We start from the raw sequence: 23141 nt of genomic DNA on the forward strand, positions 1-23141 counted from the left end.
GCTGGGATTACAGGCACCTGCTACTACACCTGGCTAATTTTTGTATTTTTAGTAGAAACGAGGTTTCACCATATTGGCCAGGCTGCTCTGAAACTCCTAACCTCAAATGATCCACCTGCCTTGGTCTCCCAAAGTGCTGGGATTACAGGTGTGAGCCACCACATCTGGCCTCAATTTTATCGCTGAATAACTCAAACCTTCCACCAATCTTTGTCTCTACCCCCACTATCTAATTCAATCTACTAGGACTTCTCACCTGCATTAGGCAGTAGCCTCCTTGCTGGCTCCCTGAAATTTTCTCTTGTCCAATATCCATTCTCTGTATTACAATTAGCAATGTCTCAAAATTCATATATGATCATGCCATTCCCTGCTTAAAACCCTCAAATGATTTTCCTATTCTCTTAGTATAACCACAAAATCCTTGACTCTTACTACAAGGTCCTGCATGATCTGGTACCAGCTTCACAATGCAGTGCTTCACGCCTCTCTTGGAGCTCCAGCCACACTGGCCTCCCTAAGCTCTTTAAATGCACATGCTCCCTCCAACCCCAGGACCATTGCACATATTGTTCTACAGCTGCAGAGAGCTTCACTCCATTTTCTTTGCCTAGTTAGGACCTACTTTTTCCTCAAGCCTTAGCTCAAAAAACACCTTCTCAGGGAAACCTTCTCTGACCCCCAGGCTAAATCAAGTCTTTGTATGACAAGTTCTCATAGTACCTCAAACATTTTCTTTATAGCACTTATTACATTTTGCAATGATGAATGTAGGTGGTTATTTATTCCATATCTGTCTTTCTCACCAGGTAAGTTTTATAGAGCTCAGACATTTGTTTGATCATCATTTTATCCCTGAAACCTCTCTCAATGCTTAGCACCTAATAGTTACTCAATAAATATTTCTCTAATGGATGAACAAATGGATAGATACATAGAAGCAGGGGAAAATAATGAGGCATTTTTTTCTCATGATTCCTTTTGCTGAAATGCCTACATATTTGCATCTTAAATTTTATTTCTCTTTAACTGTGAAGGTATTATTTGGGACTTCTAAAATTTCAGCAATTTTAAAGGAGAAATGGTGTCTACTTATCAAATTAAAATTGTTAAGAATGATCACTTGTTGTTTCCATGGCAGTTATGCAATGTCAATTACAATGAACAATCTTGATAGATCTTCTTGGGAAAATTATTAGTGGGTCAAGAAAAACAGAAGCTAAGGAATATTTGTAATACTCTCCAGGAATGAGATATCAGCCCTGAGTATTATGCAGTGGAAAAGTTTTGAATTACCATCAGCTTCACTTTTCCAAGACTATTCTAGTCAAGCATCTCAAATTATTAAATCTTGAAGATTTAATGAGGTCCCCAAACTGCTCTCTAACCTGGCAATTGCTGAGAAAGGAATGAGTAATGTTGCTGGTGGTAGGAAGGCAGACAAGTACAACAGTCTAATGAAAATTAAAGGAAACACACAAATAATGTTGGGGAAGCAAGAGTGAATTTTTTTTTTTATTCAGCCTGTGATCAGCTCCTGTGCCTATCCCTACCTTCTTGTAAGTGAATTTTGTAAATGCAATCCCCAACTATGAAGATGCATAAGACATTCATTAGGTCCTTGGGACCTCAGGCCCAGGGCACTCTTCTCATTTAACTTATCCTTTCACTGCTGCCCTTTGGGCAGCTCTGCCTCTGAGGAACAAACCTAACACCTAGATTCTAAGCCAGGTCTTTCATCAGCACCAAATTCAATTTATAAAACCCCCAAGTGTTACCTCCTCCAGTGAAACTGCTCAGACAATGTTTTGGAGGCAAGTCATGTCCAAATTGCGTGATGAGTGTAACTGAACCCCTGAACTGATTTTCCCTTTCCTCCATCCTCTACCCCTTCTCTGTATTTCTGAAATAAAGGAGAAAACATAGAAACGAGGCAAGGCAGAAATCAGTCACTGAAGCCAATATTCCCTCTTCACATGACCCAGGTCAACAGCTACTGTCCTCTCAGTCTACCAATGTGACTTGAATAAAGGCCTCCTCCTTAAGGTAAAGCATCCATCGGTCTTGGATAAGAGAGAAATTTACAAAAGGATGCATCTAAAAAAAACAAAAGAAAAAAAAAGCCTCAGTAGCACACAGTCAGCACGAAAACAAGACGAGCCACCTGTGCTATTTAAGATCTCCTCTTTCCATCAACCCTTGGGGCCTCAGAATAAATAGTTCCCATAAGCTCCCAATACAGAGTGAGGCTCCCTGGAAGCATGCTTTTGAAATAATTAAGGAAAAGGGAGGCTTAGAGACTCTTTTTGTGAAGCCGTCTGTGACTGCCCTAGCATACTTAGCTGCACATGTGACTCACATGCAACTTTAACGATCACAGCCCATTTTTAAATAACTGTTGTATCACTGGTCATAGTATTATATAGCTTATACATATGTTTATGTGTTTGTTTACCCTACTGTAAGGGGAGATCTGCTGGGGCCTGGAGCCACATATTAACGCTCTTTATAGCTCCATCACATAGCGCAATAAGTGCTCAGTGTTTGTTGAATGAATAGGTGAATTTAAAATGCAGGAATCTTTCAGGATTTCTTTATTAAAACTTTTTTTTAAAATAAAATAAATAAGATTGCTCAGCCAATTTATTCCGTTTATTTTTCAAAGTTTGGATCCGTATAGAAATACCCATGCTAAATTATGCAATATTAAATAGACATAAAAAGTTATAAAGTCTAGCACAATTAACATTAAGCTGGCACGTCTTTTTTTGTTCCAAGGGTTGTTTATTTGAGATAACCAATAAAATAGACAAATCTGGCAAATCCAATCTAAGGGCTCTTTCTTTAGATCTAAAAAGAACCCTTATTTAACTTTTATTTTAGGTTTTTTAGGTTATCTTAAAATTTAAATTTAAAATTTTAACTTTTATTTTAGGTTCAGGGGCACATGTGCAGGTTTGTTAAATAGGTAAACTTGTGTCATAGATGTTTGTTGTACAGATTATTTCGCCACCCAGGTACTAAGCCTAGTACTCAATAGTTATTTTTTGGTGGTTTTTTTTTTTTTTTTTTTTTTGATGGACTCTCACTCTGTTGCCCAGGCTGGAGTGCAGTGGCACAATCTCAGCTCGCTGCAAACTCTGCCTCCTGGGTTCAAGCGATTCTCCTGCCTCAGCTTCCCAAGTGGCTGGGATTACAGGCACCCAACACCATGCCCAGCTAATTTTTGTATTTTTAGTACAGACAGTGTTTCACCATGTTGGCCAGGCTGGTCTTGAACTCCTAACTTCAGGTGATCTGCCCGCCTTGGCCTCCCAAAGTGCTGGGATTACAGGGGTGAGCCACCGTGCCTGGCCTCAATAGTTATTTTTTCTGCTCCTCTCCCTCCTCCCACCCTCCATCCTCAAGTAGGCCTCACTGTTTGCTGTATCTCACTTTGTGTCCATGTATTCTCACCACTTACAAGTGAGAGCATGCAGTGTGTGGTTTTCTGTTCCTAAGCTGCCATCTTTCTTAAGAAACAAAACATTACCTATACAGCTGGAGAGCTCCTTATACCCTTCTCCCTCACCCCCACCTCCACCCCTACCCCCACCCAGAGGTAAACACTATGCTGAATCTGATGTCTAGAAAGTTACCATTTTAAGGAAAAACATCAGGTGTTTCAAAATAAAAATAAGCATGATGATGTCATTTCTTTAACTCAGCATGAATAGAAGTTTGCATTACACAAAACTTTAGAATGTGATTGCAATTATTATTTTAAATTACACAGACTTAACAATGGTTTTTACATGGACATTAAAGGAAATATTTCAAACAAGGAATTGTACCTAGCAGGGTCAGGAAGTCTTTTTTTTTTTTTTTTTTAACGGAGTCTTGTTTCTGTCACCCAGGCTGGAGTGCAGTGGGGTGATCTTGGCTCACTGCAACTTCGACCTCCCGCCTGGGTTCAAGTGAGTCTCATGCCTCAGCCTCCCGCCACCATGCCTGGCTTTGTATTTTTTGTAGAGATGCGGTTTCACCATATTGGTCAGGCTGGTCTCAAACTCCTGGCCTCAAGCAATCCTCCTGCCTCAGCCTCCCAAAGTGCTGGTATGATAGGCATGAGCCACGGTGCCCGGCCCAGGAAGTCTTTTGACTCACATGCTGCCATCCCCTGGTTAGGAAATCTACCCATTTTAACCCTTTTGAGCCTTCTTTCCATGTGACAGATCATGGCAATCAGGAAGAAAGGCACATTCATGGAAAGTGCACCAAGGCTAGAAAAAAATGTTCTTCTGAAGCCAGAAGAATAAGTCGAAGATAGGTCTATCACTTAGAAAGGAATGGTAAATATTAACAGGCAACATCAAGAGCTACTGCACACAATTCTTACTTTGTATGTAGGTGTGTGTTGGGGGAAAGAGAGGAAGAGATAGAGAGAGTCTAGCTGGGACAAGGTGGGGGATGATCAAACAAACCATCTCGAAGTAAACATGAAAGTAAAATAGAATCAGGTCATATTAAATGAGTCCAATCCTTGACCAAACAAAATTCCACCTGAAGAGGATGAAAGAACGTCCAGGTTTTATCTCTGAACCAGTGAAGCTATCTTTTGGGGAATAATTTTTTTTTCAGTGACCACTTTCCTGATTTACCAGAAAGGGGGAAAGGATAGATCTCAGAAACAACCAAAAAAATTTAGGCTAGTTTATGAAATAGTAGATATATAGAAAATAATGTGTGGTGATTCCCAAAACCACTGCTAGGTCACCTAATAATATAACAGCAAATTATTCTCATCTTCTTTTTTAATAAAAGTGTTTGACAAATTCTCTCTAATGTTTCTGGATAAGATGATTAAATGTAAGTTAGATGATAACAGATTTATATGGACTTCAGCTAGAGGAACTAGAAAGCAGGTCGATAGATAGAGAGATAAAGAGATAGATAGATGTAGATTGATTAATTGACAGATATAGAGATTTAAGACCACTCTAAACTCAAACTCATCCATGCTGTTTATGTATTTAATCAGACATTTCTTTGGTTTCCTGTGGGAAGACACTGATTACCTATTACACAGTCATAAACTCTTTCCTTGGTAATAAAACAATGATTTTGTTTAGGCAATAGTGTTTCATTTTCCAGGCAATGACTCTTCATTGGTCTAGGCCAACCATAGCAATCCCAACCCATTTGGCCCAGTGATTGGCCAATGAGACAAAGAAAAGTCTTCTGGGCCCTTCTGGGAAAGATTTTCATCCCTGAAAGAAGAACGGTATGCAAAAAGGAGGTTCTTGTTGCCCCTACTCCCTTCATTTCTGCTGCAGATACTTTTATGTTGGAGCCTGATGATTGGGGCTGGGGCAGCCATCTTGAAACCATGAGACCACAAACATGAAACTCATTCTCTGAGGACAACAGAATAGAAAGAAGAAAAGAACCTGGATCTTGATGACATCATGTATTCACCAAACAAGCCTGAAATTGCATTTCTCCAGACTTCTTATTAAATAGACAATAAATATCCTTATGGTTTGAGTCACTGTTAGCTGAGGACATCCTGACTGCTCTGCTTCTCAACTCTAAAGGAATGAGGAAATGACCTCAGGCATTGCAGTTGGCCAGAAAACTTTGGCGAGGCTTCTAAAACGGAAGAAAAATTCTTGGCCTACAAATTTATGTAGCACATAAATAATATATCACTGAGGTACCATGGAGAATAGTAGTCCCACTCTGTTGTCCCTTGACCCAGCCCTATTTGGTAGGTTTTTCTCAGGTCAGGGTCTTACATTTTAGGAGGCACATGGAAAAGTCAAGTGCCAGTAGCAACTAAAATGAGGAAGAACATAAATATAGACATATCTGAAGGGAATGGATGAATTATTTTTATACTGTGTAATAAAAGACAAAAAGAATTATGACGGCTAATTCAAACATCTGAAGGTTTTTAATGCAGTATAGACAAGAAAACAAAATGTTCTGCCCACTTTGCCACAAAATTCCTCCTCCTACATTCTCTATCTTTATATAGTTACACCATTCACCCAACTGTCAATGGCTCTATTTTATTAGGATTTCTCAAATCCCCATACTTCTCTCCATTTCTTTTTTTATTTTTGAGACAGAGTCTTGCTCTGTCGCCCAGGCTGGAGTGCAGTGGCGTGATCTCGGCTCACTGCAAGCTCCGCCCCCCGGGTTCACGCCATTCTCCTGCCTCAGCCTCCAGAGTACCTGGGACTGCAGGCGCCCGTCACCACGCCCGGCTAATTTTTTGTATTTTTAGTAGAGAGGGGGTTTCACCGTGTTAACCAGGATGGTCTCGATCTCCTGACCTCGTGATCCACCCACCTCAGCCTCCCAAAGTGCTGGGATTACAGGCGTGAGCCACCACGCCCAGCCCCTCTGCTATTTCTAATGTCACATCTTTGGCACCATCGTCTCTCCCCTGGACCACTGCAGTAGCTCTCTCCAGTCTCATGGCTCCCAGCACAGCTTCCACGGCATTTCCAACATGAGCTCTCTGAAAACAAACTTGACCTAATTGCTCCCCTACTAAAACTCTTTCAGTGCTCTCCGTTGGCATTCAGAGTACAACCCAGTATTCTTAACCATTCATAATTTGGCCCATGTCCATTTTTTATACTCTCATCCCATCACTTTCCTGCGAGTACCTTATGTATATCCCAAGGTATTTTCAGGCTCTTTAAAACATACCAAACTGTTTCAAGCTTCTGTGTCTCTCTATCTTCTCATTCCATATCCACAAGAAGAAAACCAACATTCCCTTCAAAATCTTGCTCAAAATTCTCCATCTTTGGAGCCCCTAAAGCTCTCCTCTCCAGGGACACTAGCATACATAAAGTATCCCAAAACCCTAGGCCAGGCAGGAGAATAGGAAAGGCATGGGCTGCAGTAGACAGGACCACCCCAGAGACTGGAGGGGCTAGATTCAAAAAATCAGATAAACTATGTAAGTGAGACTTCACTTTCATGGAACCAAACAGAAAGGTAAAATCTGGGTAAAACTCAATAGGATAGAAATGGGAGAAACCAGGAGAGAACCAACATCTGACATGGAGAATGAGAAGAGTCTGGGTAAGTTATCTGAGCCAATTTGGGGGGCACGACTATAAACTTGGGCATGTGTAGAGAGGGAGATATTCAAGGTACCAACTAATGGGCACTTTATTTATACCTCTCTTAGTAACTATCTCATTGCATTGAAATTTTATATTGCTCTTTGTTTCCCCCTCTGTTCTCTATGATTGTCTACGGAAAGGACCATGTCTTATTCATCTGTAACCCATACTTCCCCAAGCCACACCAGCACAGGAGTAAAAGTAGGTTGAAATTATCAATCAAAACTAGTATTTCTCTACCTCTGTTCATACACTCTCTTCAGAATCCTCCACATTCCTTCAAATTTTTCCTAGCTCAGGAGTCCTCTCAGGACGCTCAGCTAGTCTTCTTGGTCACCTTGTGCTATCCACCATTTTCCTTCTTTTGTGATCCTGCCGCAGCTCAAGGAGTAATACTTTCTGTGGCTTATAAGTCCCTTCATGATGCTTGGAGCTGTGGCAGCCATCTTGAAACCATGAGGCCACAAACATGAAAGTAAGCCTCTGAAGTCCACAGAGTAGAAAGAAGAAAAGAATCTGGATCCTTTCTACAGGTGATCTGTGTGGTAGTTTCAGTGAACAGCACCAGCACTGTTCAATGAAGCTACCACACAGATCACCTGTAGAATCCTCTAGAATCCACCAAAGGAGCCAATTCCCATGCCCTCACCCATGAGTCAGGCCAGTTATAGCTTCCTGCTGGCCTGGCCTTCTGCTCAAGCCTCAGCATTTGTTCCGGACTTTGTTCAATGAGCTCCAAACATAAAGAGAACTGAACTCTTCATTGCCATTTGCTTTACAGAGGCAGTATTTCTGTAGGCTCATCCCTGAAATTTTGGTTAAGTGATTCTAAGCATTTTTTATGGTTCCCTGTCCTCTGAGTGAGGACCCAAATCCATGGAGAATTAACCAGAAGTCAAATGAGTTGTAGACATCCTCTTGCTTTCAGAATGGCCTTTCTCACAAGAGGCCTCATGGGCCTTGACAATCTGTCTTTAGGTTGAAGTCCTCATGCAGATAGATATCTGACAACTCCACCTTTCAGTCTGAAATTTCTTTCATGCCTGTCTGTGTCCCTAGTGTGTAGTACATGCCTGACACATAAATGTGTGTTCAGTAAATGTTTACTAAATGAATAAACAAGGAAATGTTTTTCAAAATAAAAATTTAAAATGATTGCATTTCTCCAAAAAAGATTTACAAGTGTTCAATAAGCACATAAAATAATGCTTGACATTATTAGCCATTAGAGAAATGCAAATCAAAACCAGAATGAGAAACTATTTCACATTCACTACAATAACTATGATTAGAAGGGTGAACAATAGCAAGTGTTGGCAAGGATGTGGAAAAATCAGAACCCTTAGACACGGCTCATGGGGATGTAAAAAGGCATCACTGCTGTGGAAAAAGTTTGGTAGTTCCTCAAAAAGTTAAACATAGAGTTATCACGTGACCCAGTGATTCCATTTCTAAGTATATACCCAAGAGAATTGAAAATATATATTCACACAAAAACTTGTGTAACACAAATATTCAAAGCGACATTATTTATAATAGCCAAAAAGTGGAAACAACCCAACTGTTCATCACTTGATAATGGATAAACAATGTATATCCATACGATGGAATATTATTCACCCATAAAAAGAAACGTAGTATATGCTGCAACGAAGAAATGAAGAGCATGCTAAATGCTACATGCTACAACATGGATGAGCCTTGAAATGCCATGCTAAGTAAAAGAAACTAGACCCAAAAGGCCATATATGATATGATTCCATTTATATGAAATGTCCTGAATAGATAAATCCATAGAGACAGAGAGGCGTTAAGTAGTTTTTCAGAGGTTGAAGGAAGGAGAGAATGAGGAGTGACTACTAATGAGTGCAGTGTTTTGAGGGAGATGAAACAGACAGTGGTAATGCTTGCACAACTTTGCAAATAAACTAAAAACCACTGAATTGTATACTTCTAAAAGGTGAGTTTTTTGGTATCTCAATTTTTAAGTGCCCCTAGAAAAATTAGGACAATTGGGTGGACATTCTATCATGATAAATTATAAATTACAAAGTAGATTTTGGTTCAATTTTTTAAAATACTTTCTACTTTTAGAAATTAATATGCCTACCTATGGAAATAAATTCCTTATTCAGGTAGTGAGCTGCCTATCCCAAGGATTATTCAAGATAGGCTTAGCAGAGGTGTTACAGAAGGAATTTGTACACTGCACTTGATATTAGACTATCTTATAAATTCTATATCGTGTTATGTATCTTGCCCTATGCAAACAAGTCACTCTATTAATAAATAAATAAATGGCAACAAATCCCTAGAGGACACATTAACAAACAAATCTTTGCAAAGCCTTTATTAAGCCTATCTTTGTACACAAAGTTGAGCTACCCAGCAAATGCTAACCTTTTCAGGGAAAGCTTACTGTGGATCATGGCCAATTTATCCCTGGGAGGTAGAAAAGTGAACCCCACATATTCTGTGTTGAGTTTTTTCAGCTGTTAGAGAAGTTATTTTGGAAAAAAAAAAAAAAAACAATAATGGCTGATAAACTCCAATTGCCCGGCTGAGTGAATATAAACACTGCTGGCCAATATTGCTCATGCACTGGTGGCTGGCAGAGGCCACTGGAGGAGAATCTGCAGTTCCAGGGAAGGAGGAAGAAGGAAGGAGGGAGAACAGAAGTCTGTGCTGGCTTTCAAACCATGTAAGAACAGAGACAGAAGAACAACATTACTGGACATCAGAAATAATGTCAACAAAGTCTGCAGAAGGCACTTCATTCCAATATTTATAGCACTCAGCCCAGTGACGGGCAGAGAGTAGGCACTCATTACAATTTTTTCCCTTATAAAAAAGGTTTCCTTTTACATTTCCCTACCCTTATATTATGTGTTAAATTTGTCACCCCACCAAAAATAGAAATGTTGGAGTTCTAACCCCAGCACCTCAGAATGTGCCATTATTTGGAGAAAGGTCTTTGCAGATCAAGTTAAAATGATGTCATTGGGATGGGCCCTAATCTAATGTGACTGGTGTCCTTATAAGAAGAGGAAATTTGTACACAGATACGCCCACAGGGAGAATGCCATGTGAAAATGGAAGTAAAGATTGGGGTGCGGCAACTACAAGGCCAGGAACACCACAGATGTTCCTTACCAGCAAACCACCAGAAGCTAGGATAGAAGTGTGGAACAGATTCTCCCTCACAGCTCTCAGAAGGAACTCACTTTGCGGACACCTTCATCTCCAACTTCTGGCCTCCAGAACTGGAGATGATACATTTCTGTTGTTGAAGCCCCCCAATATATAAGACTCTGTTATGGCAATTGTAACAGACCGGTACACTCTATGCACCACCCGCCCCCCAGCAGCAGCACTCTCCAACCTTGCTGTCATTGTCATTTTCTAATCCTGGCTTCCTCTTGCCAGAAGCTGAGTTTAAAACTACATTGAAAGTCCAGCCCGTCAACAGGGAGCACCAAAACCCACAAGCATCCAAGATGATTTTCCCTCTGTGAGTACAGTCTGTGTCCTCTAATCATCCGCAGCAAATGAAAAGGGCTAAAATGTCATGATTCCTCTCACCCCCATTCTTTTTCATGATGTGTCATTCATCTTTAGCAGGGTGGCAGAAAACTATCCTTAAAATGGCAATTTCATGAAGTTAAGCATGATTTTGGATAAGCGAGCCCCAAGGGCTCAATAAACAAATATGAACAGATGTTCCAAATTGGGGAGGAATATGACAATAGAAGAAGAGGGAATAATGTTGCCAGACTGACATTTCATACCCAAGGCTCTGTCTGAGCTCTGAGCCACCGGTACACCTGCTGCAGGAACAGCATTTTGATATGATTTAATATACTCTGTAATGAGTTCAAAAGTGCAGCATGCACATAACTTCATTCTAAGGCCTGTAAATTAGAGTGATCTTCTAATGAGGAATAATAAGTCGCATTTCCCAGCCTGTGCTTAGGAAGGCACAAGCAGTGCAACTCTCTGGCTCAGAGGAAAAAGGCCCACCCTTTCTCTTCCTCCATGCTAGAGCCCCTGAGGAGGTCAGCCACCCAGAGAATAGCACTCCTAGACCCACTGCAGCCAAGCTCCTGGCTGCAGAGCCAGGCACTGCACGTCCACAAAGCTGGGGGTGCTCCAGCCAGTACCACCAAAACACTACCCTCCCTAAGTCCAAAATTTGTTCACAGTTTGCCAAAGACAGGTATAAATCAAGAAACTGGGCTGTAGTTTACAGGGTTGTAGATTACAGGCTAACGCCTGTAATCCCAGCACCTTGGGAGGCCAAGGTGGGAGGATCACTTGAGCCCAGGAATTCCAGACTAGCCTGGGCAATGCAGGGAGACCCCATCTCTACAAATAAAATAATAAAAATATAAAATAAAGAAGCTAAACAGAAAAAACAGAACCACATACTCTGAGAAAAAAAAAATCTTGTTCCCAATCATAAACAGGCTATTTCAGGGAAAAAAAAAAAAAAAAAGGTAATTCAATGACAAGTTTACAGCTTTAGGACAGGATACACCTTTTGTGTGCTTCGGCAGTACTGAATCTGTTAAATCATCCTTGAGTGTCTACTCTGTGCCCAACATTGTGCAAGGTGCTGATGTAAGACTGTGGATGAGACAGACACAGTTACTGTTTGTGGAGATGCAGTATACTGGGCACAAAACCAGGCTTGGGGGTCAGACCCAAAGTCCCACCTCAATTCTGTCATTTCTTAGCTAGATGATCCTGGAGAGGTCATGTAACCTCTCTGAGCCTCAGCTTTCTCATCTGTAAAACAGAGATAGTAATATGTCCTACATCATGTTTTGTAAAGTTTCTAGCACTGAACATAATAATCACTTGAAAGTGGTAGCTATAATTATTTGATGTTAATGTATAAATGCTGATAAACATATCCTTATAGATTTGCCTGTAAGTGTCTTTCATGAGCATATATTCTGCCTTCCCAGCTAGAGGTGAATATTCATCAGGGCGGACACCATGTCTCCTTTTTTTTTATTATTATACTTTAAGTTCTAGCGTACATGCGCATAACGTGTATACATATGTATACGTGTGCCATGTTGGTGTGCTGCACCCATTAACTCATCATTTACATTAGGTATATCTCCTAATGCTATCCCTCCCCCCTTTTCTTTGATATCCTCCAACTTTTTATAGCTGCCTACAATGATGGCTGCCTCACTGTCCCACATCAGTGTCCTAGACAAGCTGTAAGAAAAATGTCAGAAAATTACATAGTCAGGAATTATAGGCTAGGCGCAGTGGCTCATGCCTGTAATCCCAGCGCTTTGGGAGACTGAGACAGGCAGATCACAAGGTCAGGAGTTCAAGACCAGTCTGAACAACATGGTGAAACGCCTCTCTACTAAAAATACAAAAATTAGCCAGGTATGGTGGTGCGCACCCATAATCCCAGCTACTCAGGAGGCTGAGCCAGGAGAATTGCTTGAACCTGGAGGGCAGAGGTTGCAGTGAGCCAAGATCACAACACTGCACTCCAGCCTGGGTGACAGAGTGAGATTCCATCTCAAAAAAAAAAAAAAAAAAAAAAAAAAAAATATATATATATATATATATATATGTAATAATGCTGCTCAGGAAGAATTAATGGAGTGACATGAGAAGCAAGACTTGTAAACTAATGATTGCCATAATTGCAAAGTCTTGCTGCATCCTCAAAACCGAAAGTCTAAAGCTCTGTTCTTCCCCCTGTTTAATGAAAACCAACCTAAACTTGAAACAACATATTCTCTGGCCCCAAGAATAATGAAAAGATTATTAAATCTAGAGGACGTCTTGCTGTTGTATAAACTTAAAAGCATACGTATGTTCCTATAGAATACTACAGTTTTGAAATCTACAAAGATTCACCTATTCCTGAATCATAAAAAATATTTTTCGAGCAATTTCCTTGTCCTGAGAGAGAAAATAAACTGTTTCTTCTGAGACATCAACAGCTTTCCTATGAAACCAAATGTTCTCCAGGACAAAAATTGTTTGCCTTCCAAAGAAAGACTATTTTCTCCTTTCATCAACAAGAGATAGAACCTGCTGTTTTTAATTCATAAGGTACGCCTAACCTAAAATGGTTCAAGAATGTTTTCATACATTGCTTCGATGTTTCAAGAGCTTATCATAAGGATATATTTTAAAATATAATCAAACAGTTGTATGGAATATGCTTTTCCATGTTTGATTCCCTCAAAAGTTACATAGATGTTTTCTTAAGGAGAAATAAGAATAGATTGTGTTATAACATTTGATAAATTCCTCCTGTGTCAAGAATAATACAGAGTGGTTGCAGGAAAATAGAAAATTCCAGGCAGCAGTTTCACATGACTAAGCAAAAGGAAATTGTTGAAATAGCTGCAGAAGCTATGGGTTGCTAAGACCACGGAAAACAGGGTGTGGACCAAGTTGGCGAAGACCAACTGGACCCAGTATGACACTGGATTTGACCTATGTTTCACCTAGGACCTCATTTTACACTCACTGACTGACTCAATCACACACCCAATCACTGTGAAAAGCAGTTTGGAGATTTCCCAGAGAATTTAAAACAGAACTACCATTTGAGCCAGCAATCCCATTACTGTGCATATACCCCAAGGAATGTAAATTGTTATGCCATAAAGATACATGCACACACATGTTCATCACAGCACTTTTCACAATAACAAAGACATGGAATCAACCTAGATGCCCGTAAACAGTGGTCTGGATAAAGCAAGTGTGGTAGATATACACCATGAAATACTATGCAGCCTTAAAAAGGAATGAAATCTTGTGCTTTTTAGCAATGTGGATGCAGCTAGAGGCCATTACCCTAAGCAAATTAAGACAGGAACAGAAAACCAAGTGGGAGCTTGGAAGTGCCATGACAGCTCCAAGATGATATGGTTTAGATTTGTGTCCCTGCCCAAATCTCATGTCAAATTGTAATCCCCAATATTGGAGGGGGAGCCTGGTGGGAGGTGATTGGATCATGAGGGCAGACTTCTCCCTTGCTGGTCTCATGATAGTGAGTGAATTCTCATGAGATCTGGTTGTTTAAAAGTGTGTAGCACCTCCCTGCTTTCTTCCTTCTGCTCCTGCCATATAAGATGTGCCTCCTTCGTCTTCACCTTCTACCACGATTGTAAGTTTCCTGAGACCTCCCCACCCATACTTTCTGTACAGCTTACAGAACTGTGAGCCAATTACACCTCTTTTCTTTATAAATGACCCAGTCTCAGGTAGTTCTTTATAGCAATGCAAAAACAGACTAATACACAAGAACACTGATATTTGGTGTAAAAATGGGTGGCACCACAGTTCTAAGAAATCTCCAGCTTTTTCAGGAATTTTCATGAATATTCCACCCTTTGGTTAAAAACCCAACATAGAAACCTCAAGCCCCATTGTGCAACTCTCTTGAGTACACACACACTCCCCTTCTTGAGTGTGTACTTTTCACTTTGCAATAAATCTTCATACTTTCTCTATTTTCTGACTCATCCTTGAATTCCTTCTCACAATGGTGTTAAGAGCCTTGACACTGGCTGAAGTTGAGGTCCCACTGGTGTCTGGGGACCTCCCCAGTCCACTGGTATTACACTTTTGCTCAAAAATGAGGCATTCAATGATACAGGGGAAGTTATGTTTGATAAGGGGAAAAAAGATCATTAAATGTTTCCAAGAAAGTCATTGAACATAGAAAAGATTGTCACACACGTTCAGCCCTTTAAGAGTCTCATAACTCCCCTTAGATGCTCCTGAAAGAATTGGTGAAGTAGACAATGGCTTTATTGGAAGTAGACCCTCCACAATCTGGCCACATTCCTAACTCTGCTTCATCGCCACCTTCTGCTGCTCTGCCTGCTTGGCTTGGCAGCCCCATTTATGTACTCACTAGGCCCAACCTCTCCAGACTGCAGCCAGCCCCCTCCTCCCATGAGCTGCTAATGGAGCTGCCACCAGCTTGTCCCAGCCTTCCTACACCTGGGCCCAGCCTTCAGGGGCAGCCCTGACAAGGTTGGGCCATGACCCAGAAGGACTGATTCAAGCAGCCAACTGCTTGTTTTGAATGATTTAATCTGCTCAAGAATAGCAACCGGAATGGATGGTACTTTGAGATTTCCAGCTCTGATTCTAACAATTTGTGACTAAATCTTCCCAGGAGAACTAAATAGAGAAATGCCCTATCCATTTAAAACCTAAACCAAGGAAAGATGATCAGTGCTAAAATAATTTAACCTCAGTCCAGGACTATTATCAGCAGACTACCGGGCTGGTTTGGACCTTTCCAAAATGAAAATGCAGGTTTGTCTATGGCATAGATGTGTGATAAAGTGGGGGAGGGAGGGAGGGAGGGAGAGCAAGGCGAGATGAGCATCTTTATCTTAGCATAACTAAGAGCAGATTATCCTTCACCTCTGAGGTTTGAATAAAAGAGAAAGAAAGCCGAGGAAAGCAATTAAGACGGCTTAATAAGGGTCTGAGAGGGTTTCGCTGCAAGCAATAATAATTCAGCTTGGGTAGTGGAAGGCAGGAAGAACGATTCAGTCCTATTTAGTACATCTGAAGCCAGATCTGCATGTGGTACTGAACACTGGTCATTTGTATTTGGATAATTCACCAGTTGCCACTAAGAAATTACCCTAGGGAATGCTTTCTGGGAAGGATGTGGGGGAGGGGAGCCAAGGACAGGCTGTGTCCTCTCACCTTATTGTTCAGAGCCTGGAATCATTTGCATGGCCCTCTGAGGATGGAGTCTTTTCTGCCATTTGGTAGATTGCCATCAAATTTCAAATGACATGATGTGCAGTAGATTTATGCACCGTGAAGCGGATACTGCAGGGGTTTGGTGTATTTGTGTTTCATTTCCAGTTAAACAATACACAAGGGGCTGTCACACTAACAAGGTTTATAATGATTGACTTGTTCAGCCGTATCGAGACCTTTACTTCAATAGAGCAGAAGCCTCAATAAACAGGAAATTTATATTTGAACAGATGTCTGTCTAGAAGGGCGGTGCCATATTTCTGCCTGACTTGGTACAGAGTGAATCGTGTACATTTCCCTCCAAAACACAGGACATAGCTAATTTCTGGACAATTGACTGGATCTCTGGGTCACTAGTATCTCACTCCTGTAAAATAGAATTTCATAATATGTGTGTTTAAATCCTCTGAAAGAAGAACTATCAAGTATAATTCAATACTTGGCTGTGCTTATTTGTGAGCATAAATTAACAATTTTGAAAAATACAGTCATACTAGAACAAAAAGAAAACAGCTCTATCTCTGTGATAAGGAGCAACTTAATTCCTTGAGCCTCAATTTTCCCATCTATAAAGCAGAAATAGCAAAACCCCATGTAAAATGTTGTTATGAGAATAAAAGATTGTCATGATAAAAGTCTAGGAAAGCCTAGCACACAGTTGTTGTCTGATAAATATTTGTTTAACAAAATACCCACAAATCACCTAAGTGACCCTCTAGACCCATCTGATCTCACCTTTGGTGGATGAGTTCATATTATTTGTGACAGAATTAAGAACAGTAAGAACATTCAGGAACAGAACAGTGCAAGACTCGGTGAGAAGAGAACGCTTTCCTGAAACCTAATCCATCCAGTGAACCAGACAGACATGACAAGTGTGGCCACTGCCAGGGACTGATTCCTTGAGGAGCCAGATAAAACCTGCTAAGAGAGAAAAGAGTTGAGGGAAGTTGAAGAGAACAATTTATTCTTGCCTTGGATTCGAAAATACCTAGCTATGTGTTGAATGAATGAATGAATCAATGAATGAGTCAATAAATGAGAAACACCTACTTACATAACCACCTCCAGATTATTTTAATGAATGATTCATGAGTTCAGAATAAATTATTGGGCCCTTGCCATGTGCCAGACTGTGCTAGAGGCTGATGATAAAGGGGTGGGAAGACTGAGTAGTCCTTGCCTTCCAAGAGCTCACAGTCTAGTAGGGAGATAAATAAACAAATAACCACATAAATGAAGACAGGGATCATGATAAGTGCTATGATGGAAGAGCAGAGACTGCTATGCGAGTATTTATATCATGCAAACCTAATTTCTGGGACCTGAGGTATGTGTAGAAATTAGTCAGGGAAAGAGTGGGGAAAAGAGAGTTCCAGGCAGAGCAAATAGCCCATGAGAAATCTCTGAGGCAGGAGAGAGCTGGGCACATTCTCAGAACTGGAAGAAGGCCTCAGTAGCTGGAATAGCAGAAGCAAAGCGAAGACTGGCAAGAGTTGGCCGGAACCTAATCGGGCAGTCTTATTGGTTATGTTATTAATTTTGTATTTTATTCTAAATGCAATGAGAAACAATAACATGATCACACTTTTGCTTTTAAAAAAGTCATTCTGACTACAGTGTGCAGAATAAATCAGAACAATAAAAAAGTAGACATGGGGGAGCTATTGAGAAGCTATTGCAGCAACTCTAACATGAAATGCTATTGGCTTACACTAGGATGTAGAGATGGGTTTAATACATATTTTTGAAGTAGAATTGACAAACTTGAAATTCAAATGGCTGTCAGACAACAGAGAAGACAGGGGTACTACCTGTGGAATGGAGTATACCAAAATAAGACCATATTGGGGAGTGGGAAAAGTGGCAGTAGAAAAAGGTCAAGAGTTTAATATCAGATAATTCAAGCTTAAAATGTCTCCAACCACTAAAGTGGATATGTCTATGGCTCAAAAGAGAAGTCAGAATTAAAACATAAACAGGGAAGCTATAGGCATATATGAACTATGAGCAAAACTGCAGGAGTGACTGAGATTGCCCAAGGAACATATAGAGGAAGAAGACGGCTCAACATTCCCATGGAGGTCAAGAAGCCTGGGAAGGAGAAGCCATGGGATGGGAGGAAAACGGAGAGTGCTTGGTACCGGGAAAGTAAGATAGCATTTCCATAAAGGCATGTTGAATGTTGATCCAAACGAAGAAAAATGAGAGCTGAAATGAGCCCATTGGATTTAACAACACCCAAGTAACCATAGTAAGTAGTGATGCCATGGAGTTGTGAGGACAGAAGCCAGGCTGGAGAGGGTGGGAAAAACAGAGGTGAGGAAGCACGTGGGCAGGAGCAGATCAGGCTTGGGTGGGGGTGGCTGTGAAAGCACAGTCACAGGAGAGAGGCCAGGGTCATGGGGGGGGGTGGCCATGGTTGTCATTTGTCACTGTAGTCTTTGTTGCTGTTGTCTTTGGGATTGTTCCTGATGGGAGATACAACAGAATATTTTAGTACTGATTGGATAAATCCAGATAGATGGGAAAGGCTAGAGGGAATGGGATTCAAAACACATATGGAGCAATTGGCCTTGGAGAGGAAGAGGGGCGTGTCCTCCATGAGAACTGTTGTGAAAAGAGGGTGCAGACACAGGCTTCCAGGTAGATCATGTGAAGGGAACGTGAGGGCATTTCCATCTGAGAGCTTCTAAATGTGAGGCAGAGTCATGTTATGAGATCAAGGGAGAGTGGGCAGTTTCAAGGAGAATGAAAAAGGCATAAAATAGTCTTTCAGGAAAGCAGGATGGTGCTTCCTAAAAGAAAGTAGTACTAAGCTTGCCATGCCATGAGGAGAAGCCAATTGTGTTTGGTGATTGTGAATGCACAGTGTTATCATCTGCTAGGCTGTGAGATACTCTCCAGCCATGCCAAGACATTCAAGAGTAGACCTGAGCTGGGAGCCATGGCTCACTCCTGTAATCCCAGCACTTTGGGAGGCAAAGGTGGAAGGATTGCTTGAAGCCAGGGGTTTGACACCAGCCTGCACAACGTAGTGAGACCCCTATCTCTACAAAAAAAAACAAAAAAATTAGCTGGGCATGGTGGCACCTGCCAATAGTCCCAGCTATTCAGGAGGCTGAGGTAGGAGGATTGCTTGAGTCCAGGAGTTTGAGGCTACAATGAGCTATGATTGAGCAACTGCACTATAGCCCAGGTGACAGAGAAAGATTCTGTTTCAAAAAGGAAGACTGGGGTGAGTAGACCTGGAGAAGGTTGGTGGCTGGGTTCATCCAGACCTGGGGCTTTGTCAGCTGGGCAGAAAGACAAACAGGAAGATATTTGCAACAAATAAAAGCTCGTGTGAACAATGAAGTCTAAGCTGGACAAAGGGAATGTAGACACTAGAAGGGCTTGTGGGGAGAGAGAAAGCGGAAGGGTCAATGGACTGGAGATGTAGGGGGATTGTGAGCAGGGGAGTGGAGAAGATACAACAAGCAGCTTTCAGGAGTGGGTTGTGTGATTTAGAGATTCTGCAGATGGGGAAGCCTCCAGTGATGACGGCCATCAGACTGTAGCCATGGGAGAGGCCTGCTCAACCTAAAAGTGGAAGAGGAAGTCCTTGTAGATGAAGTTCTCAAAAACCGAAAGTTTAGAATGTTGAATAGATTTCGCTGTGGATGTTTAAGTCAACTAGAATGAAGACAGATGTTGAAGTAGACAGAAAGATTGGGAGCCAGGTTCTAAAGTCTTCAGTGACAGAGACGGAGATTTACTTATCAAAAAGTGAGGAAATTACAATGAATAGGAGGGGGAGAAAGTGGTACACCTGGATGATTTTAGCCCCAAAGGATTGAAATTTTTAAAAAAAGAAAGGGTAGTTATGGTCTAACTGTGTCATAAGGGAGGAAGAAAGACACTTACTGCACTGTCTAATCTTTAAATAAATCAAATGTGAAAAAATAGCCTCTACCCAAAAGTGCCTCAAGAAGCACAATAATAACTCCAAATTTTTTGAGTGTGCTAAGAATATTTTATGTGTTACTTTACAAAAACCATTATTATTCCCATTTTACAGATGAAGAAACTGAAGCTTGGACGGTTAAAGTAACTTGCATTAGTCATATATGTAGTAAATGGCAGAGCAGGAAAGATTCCATTTATTGAAATGTTCTTGAGGGCTTGTTAAGGATGCAGTGCTTCTTTTATATCTGGAGGGATCTTAGAGAAGCCATTATTCTATGGACTAATAGTGGAGTATTGGAAGTTATTGCAGATGGCCAGTTCAGGTGATGGTGTTCATTTCACCCTGTGTCCTAGAGGAAAGAACTGGCCTTGCTTCCTTCCCTCCCCCTCTTCTGCTTTCCCTCTCTTTCCTCCTGCAATACAAACTCTTAAAAGCTGTTACCGCATTTATTTTTGTCTCCCCTGAGTCTAACATAGTGCCTGATTCACAGAAGCTGTTCAATAGATATTTATTGACCTGGAACAAGGAAAGTGTCCAGACTAAACCAAACGACCAACCTTCTCTCACTTGCTGAGACTAGGACAAAAGAGAAGGGATAAGATAGATTCCCTTGTGGTCATCTTCTTGCCTTTCAAGAATGAATCAGATATGTGATCACTTTATCTTGCATAACAATAAAGTGATTAAACATGTATGCTAGGCTTTTAAGGACAATCTTGGTTTTAAGGGAAGCCGCAGGCCTGAACAGAGCACAGTAATCTCACGCTGGCATGAAATTCTCCAATTCTCAGGGATTTGTCTTCCTACTTTCCCCAGGGCACAAGGACAGAGAAAAACTCTTTCTCTTTAACTATAAATTCCCTTCCCATTCTCCCTAGTTTTCAATCTTCAAACATATAAGTATTAAAAATAAAGAGGTGGCTGGCAAGATGGCCGAATAGGAACAGCTCCAGTCTGCAACTCCCAGTGAGACCAACGCAGAAGGTGGGTGATTTCTGCATTTCCGACTGAGGTACCCAGCTCATCTCACTGGGACTGGTTAGAAAGTGGGTGCAGCCAAAGGAGGGCAAGCCGAAGCAGGTTGGGGAGTCAGCTCACCCAGGAAGCACAAGTGGTCAGGGAACACCCTCCCATAGCCAAGGGAAGCCATGAGAGACTGTGCCATGAGAAACGGTGCATTCCAGCCTAGATGCTACACTTTTCCCAAGGTCTTCGCAACCACAGATCAGGAGATTCCCTCAGGTTCCTACACCACCAGGGCCCTGGGTTTCAAGCACAAAACTGGGCTGCCATTTGAGCAGACACTGAGCTGGCTGCAGATGATTTTTTTCATACCCCAGTGGCGCCTGGAACACCAGTGAGACAGAACCATTCACCTCCCTGGAAAAAGGGCTGAAGCCAGGGAGCTAAGTGGTCCAGCTCAGTGGATCCCACCTCCATGGAGCCCAGCAAGCTAAGATCCACTGGCTTGAAATACTCAATGCCAACACAGCAGCCTAAAGTTGACCTGGGACACTCAAGCTTGGTGGGGGAAGGGGAGTCCACCATTACTGAGGCTTGAGTAGGCAGTTTTCCCCTCATAGTGTAAACAAAGCCACGGGGAAGTTCAAACTGGGCAGAGCCCACTGCAGCTCAGCAAAGCTGCTATAGCCAGACTGCCTCTCTAGATTCCTCCTCTCTTGGAATGGCATCTCTGAAAGAAAGGCAGCAGCCCCAGTCAGGGGCTTATAGATAAAACTCCCATCTCCCCGAGACAGAGCACCTCGGGGAAGGGGCAGATGTGAGCACAGCTTCAGCAGACTTAAACATTCCTGCCTGCCAGCTCTGAAGAGAGTAGCAGATCTCCCAACACAGCACTTGAGCTCTGCTAAGCAACAGACTGCTTCCTCAAGTGGGTCCCTGGCCCCCATGCCTCCTGACTGGGAGACACCTCCCAGCAGGGGTCGACAGACACCTCATACAGGAGAGCTCCAACTGGCATCTTGTTGGTGCCCCTCTGGGACGAAGCTTCCAGAGGAAGGAACAGGCAGCAATCTTTGCTGTTCTGCAGACTCTGCTGGTGATACCCAGGCGAACAGGGTCTGGAGTGGACCTCCAGCAAGCTCCAGCAGAGAAGCAGCAGAGGGGCCTGTTAGAAGGAAAACTAGCAAACAGAAAGGAATAGCATCAACATCAACATAAAGGACATCCACACAAACCCCATCCAAAGGTCACCAACATCAAAGACCAAAAGTAGATAAATCCACGAAGATGAGGAAAAACCAGTGCAAAAAGGCTGAAAACTCCAAAAACCTGAACACCTCTTCTCCTCCAAAGGATCACAACTCCTTGCCAGCAAGGGAACAAAACTGGACGAAGAATGAGTTTGACGAATTGACAGAAGTAGGCTTCAGAAGGTGGGTAATAACAAACTCCTCTGAGCTAAAAGAGCATTTTCTAACCCAATGCAAGGAAGCTAAGAACCTTGAAAAAAGGTTAGATGAATTGCTAACTGGAATAACCAGTTTAGAGAAGAACATAAATGATATGATAGAGCTGAAAAACACAGCACGAGACTTCATGAAGCATATACAAGTATCAGTAGCCAAATCGATCAAGCGGAAGAAAGGATGTCAGAGATTAAAGATCAGCTTAATGAAATAAAGCATGAAGACAAGATTAGAGAAAAAAAGAATGAAAAGGAACGAACAAAGCCTCCAAGAAATACCGGACTATGTGAAAAGACCAAACCTATGTTTGATTGGTGCATCTGAAAAGTGGGGGGAGAATGGAACCAAGTTGGGAAACACTCTTCAGGATATTACCCATGTTTAATAAAGTGATTAAACATGTATGCTAGGCTTTTAAGGACAATCTTGGTTTTAAGGGAAGCCGCAGGCCTGGACAGAACTTCCCCAACCTAGCAAGACAGGCCAACATTCAAATTGAGGAAATACAGAGGATACCACAAAGATATTCTTTGAGAAGAGCAACCCCAAGACACAAAATTGTCAGATTCACCAAGGTTGAAAGGAAGGAAAAAAAATGTTAAGGGCAGCCAGAGAGAAAGGTCAGGTTACCCGCAAAAGGAAGCCCATCAGACTCACAGTGGATCTCTCGGCAGAAACCCTACAAGCCAGAAGAGAGTGGGGGCCAATATTCAACATTCTTAAAGAAAGAATTTTCAACGCAGAATTTCTTTTTTTTTTCCATCTCTCTCTTTTTTTTTTTTTTTTTTTTTGTTTATACTCTAAGTTCTAGGGTACATGTGCACAACGTGCAGGTTTGTTACATATGTA

The sequence above is a fragment of the Gorilla gorilla genome, chromosome 17, assembly GCF_029281585.2.
Source record: "Gorilla gorilla gorilla isolate KB3781 chromosome 17, NHGRI_mGorGor1-v2.1_pri, whole genome shotgun sequence".
NCBI classification, from domain to species: domain Eukaryota; kingdom Metazoa; phylum Chordata; class Mammalia; order Primates; family Hominidae; genus Gorilla; species Gorilla gorilla.